This window comes from Nanorana parkeri, unplaced genomic scaffold, assembly GCF_000935625.1.
Source record: "Nanorana parkeri isolate BGI_ZX_2015 unplaced genomic scaffold, ASM93562v1 scaffold158, whole genome shotgun sequence".
NCBI lineage: Eukaryota > Metazoa > Chordata > Amphibia > Anura > Dicroglossidae > Nanorana > Nanorana parkeri.
The window spans coordinates 665,281-678,217 of NW_017306426.1; the positions used below are offsets into that span (position 1 = coordinate 665,281).

The 12,937-nt window shown below is 44.2% G+C and overlaps 1 protein-coding gene across 1 annotated transcript in view; it reads left to right on the plus strand.

The window, feature by feature from the left end:
- Nucleotides 1-749: 749 nt before the first annotated feature.
- CANX (calnexin) overlaps nt 750-12,937 on the plus strand; it is a 41,655-nt gene continuing 29,467 nt past the window's right edge. Inside the window, exon 1 of the mRNA XM_018554433.1 lies at nt 750-889. The gene's annotated coding sequence lies outside the window, so the exon portion shown is untranslated. The remainder of the gene's footprint in view (nt 890-12,937) is intronic.

The following is a 12,937-nucleotide window of genomic DNA, read 5'->3' on the forward strand; positions in this document are numbered from 1 at the left end:
ATTATAGCTAATTTGCCTACAAACGTCAGGTGTTCATAATAAACTGGCCACTCAGTGTATACAGTATATATACTGAGAGGGGAATTTATCAAAACTAGAGCAGACAATATCTGGAGCAGCTGTGCATGGCAACCAATCAGCTTCTCTCTTTCAATTTCAAATCTTAAGTGAACAAACTGAAGAGAGAAGCTGATTGGTTGTCACGGGCAACTGCTTCAGATTTTGTCTGGTCCAGTGTTGATAAAATCCCACGACAGTATACACATATACAATAATTGTAACTGTCAAATATTTGAACATAATTGTCAATATATAAACCAATAGTGAGATTAGAGGAAACCACGCATGCATTATGCCTGTAAGACCCATCTTTCCTTCCTCGGCTTTAGTTGTAAACACACAGGCCGATCAGGTCATTGCACCTTCACAACAGCAAATCTAATAGACACAGTCATGTGAGATCAGAATGAATGGAGCTCTATAAGCAACCGTTAACTAGCTCACTTCCTCTTCCCGCATCACTCGTTCTTCCAGTTCCTTCTCCATCCCTTCCCACAGCCAATCACCTCTCACTTTCAGCTCTACTCTCAACCAATCGCAGCTATCCACGAAGAGAAGCTCCTGGAAGGTCTCCTCCCAGCAAAGGACTGGCAGCTGTTACACCCACTCGCTGACCGCCAATGGGTCTTAGTCCCACCGGAGATGCGCTTTGCAGCCAATCAGGATGATAGTGGGGCGTGTTTGCTGAGGGGGGGTTTGCGTGAACCGCTTCCTCCCTTTTAGTACGTAGCTCCTCCCCTTCTGCTTCACTCCCGGCAGGACACGTGAAGGCATTTGGTGCAGCGGCGGTAACGGGCGGGTGACTGTGGAGGACAAGCCTGTGCCGGTGGTGAGCGGGTCACTAAGGGGGCGGTGTGGGCTGGCAGAACGGTGGGCCTATAGCGCGGCAGGCCTGACTCAGGGATATACCGTGTGTGTGGTGCGCTGTAGGCCTCACCCCTGTTATTGTCTATGTACAGTGTAGGGATAAACATGCCATTTTCCAGTCAGGAGTTGTCATAAATATTAACTAGTCATATTCTGTTATGCCTGATATGGGCCGCCTTGGATTACTGTACGCTCACATTGCTACACCCTTCATAATGGGCTTCACTCAGCAGGTTAGCTTGTAAAATGAATAAGACATTATACAGAAGGCTGATGTGTGGAAGGTACAGCTGGCTCCCATTGTTGGTACCAGACCTCTTCCACCTAGAATTCTTCTATATTGGTTTGGTAAATAGGCCTGTTGGGATGAATGGCACTTGTCACAGCTGATGCAGTACTGATGGCTGCCATTGTCTGGCTCCATGTAGAAGTCCTAGTTTCAGGTCAGGTACCTATTGCCTAGCTCTGTGTAGGGGTGCTACCAGGTCAGGTGCCCATTTCCTGGCTTCCTGCAGAGGTTCAGGTCAGGTGCCCGTTTCCTGGCTTCCTGCAGAGCTTCTAGTTCAGGTCACATGCCCGTTTCCTGCAGAGGTTCAGGTCAGGTGCCCATTTCCTGGCTTCCTGCAGAGGTTCAGGTCAGGTGCCCGTTTCCTGGCTTCCAGCAGAGGTTCTAGTTCAAGTCACGTGCCCATTTCCTGGCTTCCCGCAGAGGTTCAGGTCAGTTGCCTGGATTCCTGCAGAGGTTGTAGTTCAATTACCCATTGCCTAACTTCCTGTAGAGGTTCCAGTTAAATTGCCCATTGCCTAGCTTCCTGTAGAGGTTCCAGGTCTGGTGCCCATATTCTGGTTTCCCGTAGAGGTACTACCGGTAGTTCCAGGTTAGGTGGCCATTGCCTGGCTTCCAGTAGAGGTGCTAGTTCCAGGTCAGGCGCCCGTTGCCTGGCTTCCTGTAGAGGTTCCAGGTCAGGCGCCCGTTGCCTGGCTTCCTGTAGAGGTTCCAGGTCAGGCGCCCGTTGCCTGGCTTCCTGTAGAGGTTCCAGGTCAGGCGCCCGTTGCCTGGCTTCCTGTAGAGGTTCCAGGTCAGGCGCCCGTTGCCTGGCTTCCTGTAGAGGTTCCAGGTCAGGCGCCCGTTGCCTGGCTTCCTGTAGAGGTTCCAGGTCAGGCGCCCGTTGCCTGGCTTCCTGTAGAGGTTCCAGGTCAGGTGCCCGTTGCCTGGCTTCCTGTAGTGGTGCTAGTTCTAGGTCAGGTGACAATTAGGTTTCCCAGGGCAGGAGCCCATTGCCTGGCTCCCTGTAGCAAATCATAGGACAGCTGTCCATTACCTGGCTCCCTATATTGCTGGGACAACTTGCCGCCAAGTGTGATCCTTCCAAGTTGTGCTCTGCACTGGACCATGCTCTGTTTTCTGGCGTCAGTTGCAAGTAATACGTGAAATGGGTGTTGTAGTGTGACAGGATCTGTCATGTTCATATGTGAAAGGTCATTTTATCTAAAACCCACACAGGCATGGTCTATGCTAGTGAGTTTGCTGCAGGTCAATTAGAGGCCAAAACAGAAGGCTGATGGTACATTTATGTTCACCAGGCAGCAGTGCACATAGACTGCATTGTGTTGTATAAAATCCCCCACTCCTAGTGCCAGCTGGGATGCATTGATCCAGCACCAGTCAGAAAAGAAATGTGTTCTGGATTGCTAGCTCACTAATCAGGGATGCAAGGACATGGATGAGCGTCCTGGTGCATGCATCTTTAAAGTACATTTAAATCCAAAACTTTTTAATTTTGGATAGCGTAGAAAAGATTTAAAACCTGTGAGGTTTTTCCTCCTCTTGTCTCCCATTTAGGAAGTTCTCTTCACTTCCTATTCCTTAGATACAACAGGAGATTGTCTTCAAAGTAAGGGAAATCCTCTGTTAGATTGTCACTGCAAGTGTCCGCATTGGAAGAGTTCCTCACTATTTCTGTTCGGGTGCCAGCTCATCATTTTGGCTCTTTCTTCATGTTCAGTCCTGGTAACTGTGACAGCTAATGAGTGATTTTTGCCCAGCTAAAATGCACAAAAAACAACCTGGCCTTCCCTACCAAAACAAAAATAAGTGTACATCAAAGCAGCAAATGCTCGAATTTTAATAGGTAACAGGACCTTTACCCAAAATAATTCACATCCAGTGTTTTCTGCGAGAAGAGCTTTTTGTCTGATAGATTCAAAACCCTGTAAATGATTGTATCAGATGCAGACGACTCGTGTACATCTGTGCCATGGCCTGCGCAAAAGTGGGCACTGTTTGACAGTTTGCTTAAGCTGTGCATACACTGGCTGCAGGCTGAATGAGCCAAAAAACGCTTGATTTCCCCCCTTGCCAGTCTACTGTATTCTGGCAGAGACGGTCTGCCATTGTCAGAATACCCGAACCGTGACTGCAGCTGATTGGCTACAGTCACTTTTAGGCAGAGTTTATTTAAACCGGCTCCTGAAAAGTCAATTGAAAAATGGACTCCTGAGGTGGCCACACACACCTTGAATTTTGGCCGAGTCAGTGGGATTATGCTGAGATTCAACCAGTGTATGGCCAACTAATAAAGTACAGCAGGTTGTCTTTGGAGACACTCTGACGGCAGGCCGCTATAGATTATTACTGGCAAGTGCATAGTAAAGCAGACGGAAATCGCTGTATGATTGTAAATAAAGCCTGGCCTTGTGCAGGCCATGCCTTGGAGACCTGCACGTAAGTGTTTAGTTTCAGTGTAGTCTTCTAGTGTGCTTAACATCCATCATAATGCTTATTAGGACTTTTGTTGTTTTAAAGATTCTTTTCACGATCTGTTATTTTTCTTCCAATCCTTTCTTTTTAAATATTTTGTATAATTCTGGTAATGTTAAAATAGGCTTGTTTCTTACCCTTCTGTTTTATTGGACGTATCAGCGCAATCTAAAAGCAGCATAGATGTCTGAGCTATCTGCATTTTATTGTATCACTGTTCTGTGGTTTCTCTGTGGTCGGTGGTAAAATTTGCATTAAAGGTTACGTATTTGCACAAATGTGAACAAACAGCAACATATACCACCTTACAAAGTGTCTTAAAGGACCATGATCATTAAACCTATTATGTTTTGTAAACTGTTTCAGTTTATAAATTCCTTTATTTTACAATCCTTAATGTTATTTAAAAAAAAAAAAAATGTCTCCACATTTCAATGCAGGCCAAGCTACCCTGACAAGTGACTGTGACAGCGACGGTGGCAAACTATAGAACTACTGGGGGTGCTTGAAACAGTGATTTTATTACCTTTTTATAAGGCAGTGGTGTGACCTTTGCCCATACCATTGCACTGCTTTTCAAGAAAAAGAATTATGCGGCACATTTATAATGCACTATTGTGTTCTTTAGAAATCTGCTTTCCGCTTCATTTGCTTGGGACTCCAAAGCAAGAGAATCCCCATTCATTTTCGCAAATTGTGGGAGGAGGAGAAAGCATGTCATGACAGGTCATGTGATAGGGCTCTCCTATGCGGGAGTGTTCTCTGCAGCATTATGTAGGACATGACAAGTCTCCCCCACTGCACTCTGAATTTTATACATCTTAAGCTGCAGTGTGGTGTAATTACTCTGATGTCCTGCACTGTACACAAAGTGAATCCTGCATCCTTATTTTTTGCAACTGCTCAACCACCACTGGTAATACCGTGTTTCCCCGAAAATAAGACACTGTCTTATTTTTTTTCTGGCTCAAAAAAACACACTAGGTCTTATTTTCGGGGTAGGTCTTATTTTCGGGGAAACGGGGTATTATAGTTTGTGCCCACTTCTGTCACAGTGACTTGCTACCTCATAGTTTTTTAGTAAACTTAGACAAATATAAAGACCAGTGAAAGGAAAACATATATTTGAATACAATTATATATATTATCCTCATGAAGTTATCAAAATACACTATTTGTCACCACAGTGGTCCTTTAAGCACCATCCCAATTTGTTTTGTAATATGCTTACAATGTGGTTTTCTCATATAGCATCTATATACACTTGGGGCTTTCCTAGTAGTCATTATCAGTTTAAAACGCATGTATCTGGCTGCATGTAAGTGACCTGGGCGGTTGGGCAAAACTGCTTTCCTGCTCTTCATTTAGCCCTGCTTGCCCCCAGCAGGGCTAAATGTAGAAAAAGAAAAATCCTGCCCTGCTGTGGGCAAGCAGGGCTAAATGTAGGAAAAAGAAAAACCCTGCCCACTGGCCAGAACTGCATATCCCGTGCGTCGGGCAATAGGAATTTCACACCCCTGTGAATATGGAGGGGGAGTATTGTAGAGCTTTAAGCCCAATTTAAGGTCGAAGTTCATTCAAGTTGAGTCTCTGAAGGCACTTTAGGCTGGCTTAAAGGAATGTGGCGTCTCCCTTTTATGACTGCTTTGCAGGGTAGACATTTTATATCCTTTTCCTCTGCACAATCTTACTGCAAGTGTCACTTTGCTAAGCTTATGAACAGTGATTTTTACCTCCTGTCAGCGGTCGGAGCATCATGTGCCCCAGGGTTATAGCACAGGAGGGAAGTTCTATGGATATACAGCTACATCATGCATGTAGGTGGAGCTTAGTGGGAAGAGATGCATTCGGTAAATGTTGCTTAAAAGCTCAACTCCAGGCATAAAAACTTTTCATATAAATAATATATTCCTTAATAACCACAAAGGGTATAAATGCACTTTGTGTGCACCAAAGGCCTTTTGCAAACCCACATATAACCCTGTAAAGGTAGCGGTGACATCATCACTGTGCTGCACATAGCCTGAGCAGAGCTGTGGGAGGGATCCAACAGGCTTCACCCACTGCAGGGTGCTTGCAGGAAACCACAGGAGCGGACAGGGACAAGACTAGTCACCCAGCACAAGGAGAGAGTGCAGCAGTGCCTAGTCTTTATTACAGAAAATCCTTGCACAGATCTGGAATAAATACAAAAAGCAAACCAAGGTTCAAGTAAGAATACACACCTCTTGTATTTAGAGAATAGCTGCTTATCCTAGAGTTTAGTTTTAAAGAGGAAATTCACCCTTATCTGTAAAATGACAACAGACACCTTTAGAAATGTTTAGTAATGACAATCTACAAACAAATACTGATGGATAATTGCCAGCTTTTTATTTTTTATATTTGCCTTATTTTTCTTTAACTCCCCATTCTTCTTATATTGGCCATTTTCACTAAGGGCAGATGAATCCATCTCTTTACTTCTGGACCTCTGGCACATGTGACTAGGACATGTGACCATACTCATCTCAGGGGAGGAAAATTCCTTTCCCTGAGATCTCGTGAGATTTCCCAGCAATGCTCTGTGATGTATCCTTCCCAAGTGGACCAGGAAGTGGAAAAACAGTAATTCTAAATAAAAGAAAACATTTTAACCTCCCTGGCGGTATTTTTTGTTTTTCATTTTTCGTTCTATTTTTTTTTTTAGATATATAGATAGATCCCTCCGCGCCCCTGCGACGCGTACGCTCGCAAGGGACGGATGCCGACATCGGCCGGAGAACACAGCGCAGCTCGAGGGACAAGGTAAGTTATTGCTATGCGGCATTCCCGAGTGTAGCTCGTGGTTACCGCTTATGGTATGGAAAGTAACCCCCGAGCTACACTCGGAAATACCGCCAGGGAGGTTAAGTAATGAATGTAACATGATTTTATAGCTGCATTCTGGTGTGATTTTTAGTGAAAAGGGGGTAAAGGTCCTGTTTAATATTATGTATGGTAAGGAGTGTAGCTCCACTTTGCAGTGGGCCTGGTGTAAATTTAAAATGTTGCACAAGGTTTATTTTGTGTCTGTTGGAGGGTTCATGATGTGTTGAAAGACTTGGCACTTTCGTCCTTGGGGGGCCATAGTGCCAAGTACTAGAGTTGTTTTAAAAACCTAAAAGGAGAAGTTGCTATGGACAACTCATAAAATCAGGTGCAACACTAGGGCTATCTGTGCTGTTCCAGTGCGATCCCAAAAAATTGTGCACTGAATAGGCTCTAATGTACTGATTTTTTTATGAGGTGCATTAGAAATTGGAAGTGATTTGACAGAGAGCTATGCTGTTTGCTAAATGTATATCTGATTATCAGTTACCACCTGCACATATGTCATTCCGGTCCTCTTAAATTACTATGATCCTCTTTCACACATAGATTTTCTGTTCCATGGGCTTTCTTTTAATCTTACTAATGGGCACATGAAGTGTTAAATAGCCTTCCTCCATTCTTTGGCTGGCTTTTCTTAGTTCTTCCTTTTTTTAATATCATTAAATTACCTATTTGAAATATATCTATTTCAAGCTAGCACTAGTCGCATTGTTTGCCATTTAAAAGTTCTGTCCGAAAGAGCCTCTCTTACATCAGTGAAGAACAAGGTAAAAAAAATCTGAGGATTTGTATAATAGTAAAGGGTGCATATGCTGCTGTATAATCACCTAAAATTGTCTGTCTTGCTCTGCAAGACAGATTGGATGACCTGTTGTTTGTAAGTGGTGGCAGTAGGTTTTTTGTCTTTTTACCACCAGTGATTAGAGTGGCTCCGCCCTAGCCATGGCTATGTTAGGGAGGTTGGACTGTGCCATTGCAGTGGCTACCCCAGCTTTTGACTAAGCTGACTTAATGCTGTGACTTTGTATTTGAGCCAGAAGGAGTGCACAACAGATGTTCCTAGAGTCCAAAAGTGTTTACATCCTCAAATAACAGGAAAATAATAGCAGCCAATGTGTTTTGGGGGCTAAACAATCCCCCTTCATTAGCACTTATAAGAACTAGTACTCGGCACATATCTCCTGTTTAAATCAAGCAAAGCCCAGAGAAAAATTGGCCGATGGGTGCCTTTGTCAAAGACTCAGCTGGTGTTGTTGCTACTCTCTTGCTGGCATAGACATTCATCCAAGAAACTGCAGTGATTGGCCCAGCTTTGTCACATGTGAGTGAGGAGGAAGTTGAATAGATCAGTTTGGTTTGAAGCTTACAAAGAACTTTCTTTTCTTACTCCTAGTAGCAGAAAAAACAGCTGGAGGAGAGAAGGAAAGGTCAGTATGTGCCACTGGGGAGAGGGACATTAAAGCAAATCTGTTGCTTGCCATGCATGAGCATTAACTGCATTGTTTCATCACCTGAGGGGCTATTCACACTAGCCTGTCCACTAAAGCAGATAGGCTAGTGCGTTGTGACCGCTCTGGTAGTGTGTTTTGTATGGAATGTTTTTCTTTTAGGTGGAGTGTGCAATGTATGCACTCTATTTCAGTCCCTGCATGGCAGCGCCGTGGCATGTGATGAAATGCATTATCACAGCGCACCGCCCACTGTGTTGGGTGAATAAGACGCATAGAAAACCATTTCTCTGTGTCATTGTGATGACCTGCGTTGATCTGGTGCAGTCCAATGCAGATCACCACTGTATGTGTGAACGGGCCTTGAAGAGGAACAATCGTGAAGCTAAGCCATATACATTGTAAAATGGTCAGATTGCACATGCCACTATGTCTACAACCAGCTTTAGAGGATCAACACTTTGGTGGAAAATAATTATGTATATCTGAAGTAAAGGATCATGTTGTCTTGTTGAAATTGCTCATTATCTGTGATAAATGCTGCATTCAGTGAGGCATAGTGTTTCATAAGTGAACCAGCAATTATGCAATCTCTTCATCCTTCCTGTTTTTCCAGTTGCGTTGGCTCTGAATCTTTAATAACTTCAATTTTTTCAGACTTAAAAGATAAATGCACTTTCCCTTTACCCTGACCTAACCCAACCTCTCCCTCCACAGATGCATACTTATCTCGATCAGACGGCCACATCTGCCATTGTTATATTAAATCCATGCTCCAACTGTGCATTATAGCCCTATATCTCCAGCATTTGGACACAGCCCTATAAAAGTCTATGGGGCTGTAATGCTCAGGTGTGGCCAAGACAGATGCATTCAAGTACCTTAACTATTAACAAAAATTTAACTTATTTGTGTATCACTCCGCTGTAGATCCCCAAATCATCTCTGAATTGATGCTGACACTGTCCTTCCTCCTGGTACTTGAATGCATTTTTAAGATTTAAAAGAGAACTATGGAGTAAGTGTTTTTCCCTCTTTGGGGTCACGGGAGGACATATACTAACTTCCTCCCGTGACCCAAAGCTCAGTATATAGCGAGCTATTGCCCGTGATATACTGAGAACGCTGCAGCTGCGACGGATCCTGACAATTATGTCTGGATCCACCCATGCTGCGTGAGTGACAGCTGGCTCTTCCTATCTAGAGGCAGAGCCAGCTGTGCCCTCCCCCGTCCGGTCGTCCACTCAGTGCTGGAGGGGGGATCCCTGAGTGACAGTCACCGCTCTCTGCAGGGAGATGATCGGAAAGTGAGCGAGCAGCGGTATGTGTTTGCTCCCTTACCGATCTATAGAGCCGACGCGTGACAGATTCTTTGTCACAGGTCGGCTCTAACTATGAGTGGAATTCACTCACCACATAGTTCTCCTTAACTCCTGAGTTTAGTGTCACTTTAACTTTCCTGGCGGTAATCTTGAGTGTGGCTCTGATTTAATTTTCAGTACCAAAAGCGGTAACCCCGAGCCACACTCGGGATTACACTGTGCGTCACTTACCTTGCGAGCTCCGCTGTGTCCTCTGGCTGATGCCGGCATCCGTGTTCCGTCCCTTGCGAGCGCCCGCACCACAGGGGGGTGGAACCGGCAGGAAATGTAAAAGTTAAACATAGTTTAAAAATACTGAGGTAATCAGACCGCCAGGGAGGTTGAGTAGGAAACACGGAATGCCAGGTGAGTATACAGTGTGATCTTTTGCAAGGGACTTCCTTTGCCAGATGTTTAGTGTGAGTCTATATCTTTTGCCACATCTTTCCAAAATGTAGGACCTCGGCAGAGAGAGGGTTGGATTTCGGAAGAACAAATTACTGAAATGCTTCTACACGGACTTTAAACAATTTGTAACTGTAATCAGTAGTAAGTAGTGATCACTGTTATATACCCATTTATTTCCACACTGACCCAACAATGTAATTCAAACGGAATCAAAACCTCTGGAGTGCACCTTAGGCCGCATTCACACACAACGCAAGAGCAAAATTGTATATTGGGTGCATGCGCGTGTATATGCGTGCACTATTTGCAATCCCACACTGCATCATTGCTTATAGAAATGTCAATGAACTGTCAGCGCGTTCGTGCATATATGCACGCAAACGTGTATATGAGCAGAAATACGCTGCCCGGACGCATCTTGGGTCCATTCTGCTTTTGTGCATTTTTACGCTGCGCAAATATACGGCTCCATACGCAGCTATGTGTATGGAGCCATTTATTTGCATATGGTACCATACGCACGGCAGTGTGAATGAGGCCTAACTGTGCATTTTTACTGAATCTCTGATTTTTGCATGATGCAAAGAATAAAGCCCTTATTAAAACCCAGACACACACACACACACACACACACTCTCTCGATTGATAAATTCCTTTTGTCAGAAAAGATGTGGTTTGGTTGGAGTGATAACGGGAATTGATAAGATGGAACTCTGGGGATGCAGCTGGTCAAACAAAGACAACAGCTGTGCACCTTGCGTTTATCTTCAGAGCCTTTCATTTCTATTCCTATCTAGTGCTGGTTATGCAGTCTTCTCCAGACTGATGAGACAATGACGGGAATATATCAAACCTGGAGCAGCTGTGCAGGGCATCAGTTTGTTCAGTTAAGATTTGAAAATGGAAGAGAGAAGCTGATTGGTTGCCATGCACAGCTGCACCAGATTTTGTCTGCTCTAGTTTTGATAAATTCCCTTCAATGTGTTTTTAAGGTTTGTTTATGGTCAGACAGAAATGTCTTGCATTTGTACGGGTTAGTAATGGAACAATCTGAATAATTACCTCTCAGGGCTTGTTCACACCAAATGCAGACCAGATCCGGTCAGGTTTCTGCACACGCACGGCGCGTTTTTGATGCGTTTTTTCCAGGAAGCTAACACGGTTATTTGGTCATTTCCTTTTACCTTTGACCTTTCATTAGCTGTTCCGATTATTTCCTGCTTCCTCTGACCTTGTTTCACATGTAAAATTGTTGCAACATGGATCCATGGGATGCAGGCATGCTCCTGGTGATGGTTATTATACTGCTACGCCAAAGTGCTGTAAGGAGACGTCGCTTTTGGGTGCACCCACTGATGAGAGAAAGAGATCCAAAGGGCCAGTTTGGGACTCTATATGCAGACCTTCGTGCACACCCAGACAAGTTTTTTTCATACACCCGCATGTCGATATCTAGGTAGGAATGTTTGCATGTGATGTGTCCCTTCCAAAGACAGGAAGTGACAAAGGAAGATTAGGTCTTGACAGATGACCATAGAGGTTTTTTTTCTTCATGGTTATTTGTTCCCATTGAATTGCATTGGGTTGCATTGCGATGCGTTTTTGATGCGTTCCAGACCAGATCCAGAGCAGGTAAAATAGGGCTTGCCGCAGTTTTTTCATCCGGTCTGGATCCGCACGCTGCAATGTGAACTGGAGGTCAAAATACCATAGGAATACATTGGACGCAGTTTTGATCCGGTCTGGATCTGCTCTGGTCTGGATCTGCTCCGCGCTTGGTGTGAACAAGCCCTAAGCTGCATGATGCTCTCTTTAATATTTATAATGCTTGCATTTGTATCATTCTTGGAAAAACCTGAGGCACACCGCACATATTCTGAAAATGCTAGCTCTGGTGTGGTGTAGTCAGCTGCTGGAAAACTACAAGTTTTATTAACCCCTTCGTGACTGACGACGTACAGTGTACGTCGCCAGCATCGGGGCTGTTTAAACAGACTCCCGGCGACTTTTGCCGCCGGGACTCTGTTTAAGTGAGGAGGATTTGTCATAGACTGGCAGTGGGAGGTTACCCAGGTTATGCAGTGGCCTAAATTGGGAAGAAGAGAAGATGTCAGTCTTGCATTGGAGGTATTGCTGGGCCATTCCACTGACCCTTCGAAGAGCAATACCCATTGCTTATCTTCCCATGCACAGATGTTGTTCTACCAGGTTGCAGGGATCAGTCCCCTTTTTTCTTTAACAGCCTGCCGCCGCTGCTGTGGGTGAAGTTAGCCACTTATCTTGTAAACTGAAGCAATGCTACTGACTGTTACCGTCCCAATTGTATAGACTATCTCTTCATCCATGGAGAACGGTTTAAAAGAACACACTGTTCCTTGCTGCCAATCACATTTGTTTACCCTGGAGGTCAGGATTTTATCTTGTTTATATGAACGCCTCAGCATTGCTATTACATTATTTTCGTGCCTAATATAATTAAGACAATTGGCTGCCCAGACCACATTCACGAGATGGAGAGAGGGTTTCAACCATGTGTAAGCATCTCCTAGCTCTGGGTAGCGATAGAGGAGCAAAGGGAAGGCAAGTATAAGCTGCCACTGGGGCCAACTTTAATGTCACCCTGTTGCATTGCCCTAAAGACCTGATAAGGTGTATGGGCTTCTACTGGTGCCCTTTCCTGAAAATTCATATTTCATATTCCAGTTGGGTGAATAAATGGTCATTAAAACCCAAGACAGAGAGGCAGAGAATAGAATGACAGCATCAGAGCATGTATCTTTAAAACAAACGCCAAAAAACATTCTCATTTGTATGCTCAGTTAAATTCAAAAATGTTAATTGCAGGAGTGGCTGCAAGGCGTTGGCTATAACCACAGAGGGTTAAATGGAGGTGACTGTAGTCAGGTTTTGTCTGTCGGGGTGGATCTGTCATACTTTGCAAGTGAGATCCATAGTCAATTTAGCCTTGTTTGTCAGAACATATTTTGCACCTTTGTATTATTCATATAGTGTCAGTCCCAAGTTGCTTTAAATAGCTACTCCAGGCTAAACCGAAAAGTAGAATTGGCATTTAAAATAAGCTGTTGAAATGAATATCGTGTATATAACCAGTATACACTAAAACCTTTCAAAGGTTGCAGCAGATATGCAGTTCAGTATTTGACATCTTTACAGACTAT